This window comes from Hordeum vulgare, chromosome 3H (genome assembly GCF_904849725.1).
Source record: "Hordeum vulgare subsp. vulgare chromosome 3H, MorexV3_pseudomolecules_assembly, whole genome shotgun sequence".
Lineage (NCBI taxonomy): Eukaryota > Viridiplantae > Streptophyta > Magnoliopsida > Poales > Poaceae > Hordeum > Hordeum vulgare.
This window is the reverse complement of record NC_058520.1, coordinates 301,742,518-301,748,822: the sequence shown is the minus strand read 5'-3', so window position 1 is coordinate 301,748,822 and position 6,305 is coordinate 301,742,518.

Here is a 6,305-nt window from a genome sequence, read left to right as displayed (position 1 = left end):
GGAGTTGGCGATACCAGACCCTGAGTCCTAGTTTGTGGCGGCTCTCCGTGTTACGCCGGATTGGCATACCTTGCATGAGGCGAGTTACCTTTGGATGAGGTGTTGGCTCGCCAAATCGTTCATCGGAGCAAATCCATGGTCATCATCAATGGAGAATTATATAAGAGAAGCACTTCTGGGTATTCCAACGATGCGTTTCTTTCGAAGAAGGGTTCGTAATTCTGAACGACATCCATGCCGGAGGTTGTGGGCATCATGCCGGATCACGTTCCCTGGTCTCAAAGGCGTTCCATCATGGATTCTTTTGGTTGACGACTCATGCGGACGCAGAAGAGATAGTTCCTCGATGTGATGGTTGTCAGCGTTACAGACGACAGGCTCATGTGCCGGCTCAAGAACTAAGGATGATACCTATCACTTGGCCTTTTGCGGTCTGGGGGTTAGACATGGTTGGCCCCTTTAAGATGTCATCCAACAAAAAAACTCATCTACTGGTGGCGGTTGATAAATTCACCAAGTGGGTCGAAGCAGAACCTGTTGGCGCTTGTGATGCAGAAACAAGAGTTAAATTCTTGAAAAACTGATCTTCCGGTTTGGATATCCACACATCATTATCACTGATAATGGTACCAATCTATCACAAGGAGCGATGCAGGAGTTTTGCCACCGTGAGCACATTCGGCTCGATGTATCTGCGGTCGCTCATCCACAATCTAATGGGCAAGCGGAACAGGAAAATCAGGAAGTATTGCGAGGAATCAAGCCCCAACTTATGGTTCCCCTGGAGCGCACCCCAGGGTGTTGGGTTGAGGAGTTGCCTTCAGTATTATGGAGCATCCGAACCACCCCAAACCGTTCTACGGGTTTACTCCCTTTTTCCTGGTATACGGAGCACAAGCCGTTCTTCCCGGTGACATTAGGCATGACTCGCCGAGAGTTGCTGCTTATGTGGAACGGGACAATGAGTTGGCGCGTCAGGATTCTTTGGACGCTTTGGAGGAAGCACGCGACTTGGCTGCCGCCCGATCGGCTATTTATTAGCAGGACTTGCACGTTATCATAGCCGCCGGGTCAAGAGCCGAACTTTTCAAAAGGGCGACTTAGTGCTCCGATTGATCCAAAATCGCACTGGCATGCATAAGTTGTCACCACCATGGGAAGTACCGTTCGTTGTCAGCAAAAGCCTTCGCAACAGGTCATACTATCTTGTGGATCTTCGGCCTGATCGGCCAACCACGGAGGCTGAGTCAACTCGCCCTGGAACATAGTCCACTTGCGGCCTTATTACACTTGAGCTATTGGCTCCGTTTTTTCTTCTCTTGAAAATTGTAAGTCTTTCATTTATATAAAGCAATAAAGTTGATGCCCATGAATTCTAGGGCTTTCCAGCCACTTCATCTTATTGAAAGCATGGATATTTATTGCTCTTCGACTAGTCGCCCAAGCATGGACGCTATCCATACCAGAGAGCATAAGTCGCCATATTGCGCTTATTACAACACTGGGTATCGATAAGCCAAAGAGGATCAAGTCGCTACAAGCGCGCGATTCAAACATGGGCACCTTATATGATTCTGTGGATTAGGCCGACTTACTTGTGGGCTATTTGCTCCCAAGTCGTTTTGTGGTAAGAGCGTATACGTTTCTACAATCCTATGACCAGTCTTTCCCCCAATCATAGGTCACTTGGGGGCTTCGTCTCACTGAGATTAGCCTTACTACCCATTTGGCTAGCAAAAAATTACCGCATTACAAATGGTTATACTGGACTGTGTGTTGGCCGAATCGCCATATGGACCCATGAACTCTTGGCGAGTTACTCTGCTTTATGGACCCTGAACTCGCCTTGGTTAAAACATGCATGGTACTGGCTAGCGCCCCACATTGAGAATAGAGAAACCGTTGGTTCACTGAACCTGCTTCACTGAAGCTTGACTCGTGCCTAATCAGCCGGTCTAAATGCTTGAGCTTTTTTACACAAAAGGTCTCCCTCGGGTAGCACTTGAGTTTATCTAACTCGTCCTATCCTGTCGTGACTTGAACGAGCCGACGAAATTATTACTTTCACCTTCCTGGCACTGCCACAAGGTTTCGCAAATTTTTACGACTCGCTGGATCTTTTTTGAACCATGCTCTCCTACACATAATTCGCCAGAACATCTTGAGTCGGTTATCATTTATTATCATCCATTACTCATTGAGGTGGTTTGATGTATGTTTTTATCCCAACAGGTTGATGATCAAAATCTCTACTGAAATGTTGGGTCAAGTATCATAAGGCGCCCCGAGGGTGACATAAGGGTTTTAAAAAAAATCACAGAACATGATTGTTTTCTATAGTAACCTATTACATGGCTCGGATGGCCAATTCACTGAAGATCTACTCTGCTGGTGCCCCCGAGTCAGCTTGCCTTGAGCTCTGGCCGACTTCAAGTTGTAAGTCGCCCAACACCCAATTGCACTTGTATAGGGCAGCAAATTCATCTTCATCATTCAAAAATGTCGAGAGATCCGCCTCCAAATCAAAAGGGTTCTTGGGCCGACGAGGAGTCAAGCTGGTAGTCACAAAGGTTGGCGGATTTATTTTCTTGTTCTTGTCATCATAAGCAGCTTGATACTTTGACAAATCCAAGCTTGCTGCAAGATGAGTCGCCGCCGAGCGTGATTCTTTGACAACACGCTGATAATCATCTTAAGTAAATTCTGACCCGTCATCCTTGTGGTGGGGAAAGCCTGCTGCTACTTCTTCGGGTTTCAGCTCTGGAGCTTATGCTAAAAACCGACTCAACATAGTCAACATCCCTTTCTGGGCGGCTGATATGGTTAGCTCACCTATCTGAGGCAGAAGGGTAGATAAGCAGCCAAGCATCTTTTTGATTGATGTTATGGGTTCCTTGGCGCCCATCACTGCCTTCACGGTCAGCACGCTTCCGGTATATAGCTGGTCCGTCAATGTGTAAATCGCCTTTAACCTCAAGATACAGTCATCCTGAAGGTTGGCGGCTCTCGGACCTATATAAGGGATAATAATGGTCAGTAACTTCTTCACACTAAGTTTTTTTTACAAAGTACAAGATTAGGGTTTGCTTCTTACCAAAGATAGCCTGAACCATGTTGGAGATATGCTGCTTTAAGCCGGCCAACTCTTGTTGCATGGTTTCCAGTTTTGTTTTAGCCTTTTCAGCTTGCTTTAGCGCGGTGGTTTGATCAGCTTGAGCCTTCTTGTGGGCGGCCTTCAGCTTCTCCATCTCAGATAAGATCACTTGATATTTTTCTTCCGCTTTAGCCCGCGCGTCTTGCTGGTCAGTTAAACTTTTCTTTAAGTCGCCCAACGTCGACTCAGCTTGGGCAAGAGATTCCTGTCAAGTATATTATCAAGGGGCAAGTCTCACAATTATTGCAAGCAACATCTCTGACACTTGGGGGCTAATGTATAATTTTTTAGACAAAATTATACAACATTAAGACCCAGCTCATCTTTCAACTTGACCCGGCCCTTGGGGGTTACTGGTCGAATTTTTTTCCAACATCACGACCCGGCTCATCTTTCAACAGATGACCTGACCCTTGGGGGATACAGGTCAAAAGTTTTTTCTAACATCAAGACCCGGATCAACTTTCAAAAGATGACCCGGCCCTTGGGGGTTACAGGTCGAAAGTTTTTTCTAACATCAAGACCCGGCTCATCTTTCAACAGATGACCCGGCCCTTGGGGGTTACAGGTCGAATTTTTTTTCTAACATCAAGACCCGGCTCATCTTTCAACAGATGACCCGGCCCTTGGGGGCTAATGAGGAGGGTATGCATTAAGGCGTACCTCATGTTTATTCTTCATCATAAGAAGCAGATTCTTCTCCATTTCATAACTTGTCTCCAGGCGACTTGCGAAGCCGGAGCAAAGCTCTTTAAATTCAAGATTCTCATACTAGGAAAGTTTGGCCTTGGAAATTTCATGTCCAGTTGAAGGCTGGGTTGATGTTGATACATGATTCGACAAGACTGCTGACGCCGGCTTAGAGAATCCAGTACCAATGATGATTACAGCATCCGGATCTTCTGCCGTTTTCAACGGACTCGGCGGGTTGGGTGTTTCCGTGCCTTCCTTGGGAGAACTTGGGAGGTCCGCTTGGTCATCAGGTTTATCCTTTGCTGGGTTAGCCTGAGTCGGCACCGGTTTTTCTTTAGGTTGTGGAGCCGGAGTGGAAGTTGATCCGCCAGTTTTCCTTTTCTTCGCTTGTGCTCTAAAAAGAGAAGGGGTTATGCTTAAAGGCAAGCATCATCATCATCACAACAAATGTAAGTATTATAAGGACCTAACCTTGAACGCGGCTCATTGGCGGAAGGGTTGATATCACTGAGTCGCCCGACGAAGGGGGAGAATTCTGCAAAAGTAATACCTCAAAATATGAGCTAGTTAAAAGTATGATCCAAAAGGAAGCAAAGGGGATGCTGCTAAAGGATACCTCACTCTACCGCTTCTTGGTAGGAGTTTTCACTGGTAACCCGGACACCAAATCTCCAGAGTGGCTCCGAGTCTTCCGATAGGAAGCATGTTGCGCTTTCATCAAAAGGAAATTAGGATCCAGACAAGCATTTGGGTGAGACATGGGAACTTTCCCACAAACCCGCCTCGCCGGCTTAGGCGGAGGAGAAGATGAGTCGGAGGAAATAGAAATTACCTCTATGGAGTCTTCTTGGCTTTCGTTACCATCATTCTATACACAAGAGATGCAGAGGTGTAAGCACAAATTATAGCAAAGGATGTCAAGACAAAGAAGATAGAATTTTACCTTTGAAGATACGTCACCGATTTGGGATTCGTCCACATCGGACGATTCAGTGATGGCGACTTTGCTTTTGCTCTTGTTTTTCTTTTTTGGAGGTGGCCTAGCTTGCTTCAGGGCCATATTTTTCGGCCTCTTGGACCAGAATTGGTCGCCTTTCTGAAGTGGAATTTTTATTATGTGAATCATAATTCAAGTAAGTCGGAAAGAATAAATCAAAGGCAGGTTAAGTTATTTACCTTAGGAGCCGGGTTAATCTTGCAGAATGGCTTAAGCCCTATTTGGCTACACTTGGCCATGGGCTCGCCGGTTAACTTCTTGATGATGGTCACAATATCATTCTCTGTGAGTGCTATGCGGAAGTAGCATTAGGGGTGGTCCAAAGTGCCATCAAACTCACGCATTAAGCCGTCTCAGCGATTAAAGGGAAGGATGCGCCATTCCACCCAGCAGCGGATCAGATCAACCCCAGTGAGACCATTGTTTGTTAGAGATCATAACTCGGATAGCACCGAAATAAAATCCGACTCCTCTTCTTCGGTGAGCTTGTCTGGAAGTTTAAAGTTTTTAGGAAGGCTTCCTTCCTATAGCCAAGGAGTTTGTTTTCACCCTCAGGAGAAGTTTCCTGGAAATAAAACCAAGACTCGCCCCAGCCTTTCGGATGGCTTGGCATGGCGAGTGATGGGAATGAGCTGTCCATGCCGCGTTGAACGTTGACACCTCCAAGTTCTAAGCTAGGGCCATTGGCAAACTCGGTCTGGCGATTCAAATGAAAAAAGTACCAGAACAAAGGGACTAAAGATTCCATCCGCAAGTAGGCTTCACAGAATACTTGGAACTCACATATGTTGCTAATCGAGTTGGGGCCTAGGTCTTGGAGGTGTACGTTCATAAAGCTCATAGCATCTCTGAGGAATTTTGACCCTGGAGGCTTAAACCCCCGTTCGAGGTGCTTAGCAAAGACAACTATTTCCCCTTCCTTCGGGTTGGGGATCTCTTCGCCTAACCCGGATCGCCATCCAATAACTTCTTTCGGGTCAAGATTCCCCATCTTCACGCAATCATTGAGGAAAGCGTCGTCAACTTTGGTCGGGGGCCAATCGGCCTTGAACACGGTGCCCATAGCTACAGAGGAGAGGTTCATAGGTAAATTAACTCGCCAAAACATCTGTTGGGCAGCTAAGGGAACCTATTAACCCGCCAAATATTTACTGAGTGGTTAAAGGGGTTTATTAGCTCGCCAGTAAAAGGCCAGATCTAGGCACAGAGGCAACTTAAGAATTTCCTATCGTTTAGAGAAAACATCTCAGAGCATCAGGATCTATAAACAGGTTTCTATATGACAGGCAGCAAAATACAGATCTACGGGCAAGTTAAAATGAATGGAAAAAGGCCCGGATAAAGTGAAACCGTCTATGGCTAGGGTAAAAGAATTGAAGGAGATTTGACAGAGGCCTTTTTTTAGATCCCCATACAGGAGCTAGTAGGCTGAGGATGTGGTCAATAGTATCGTGCCTACCA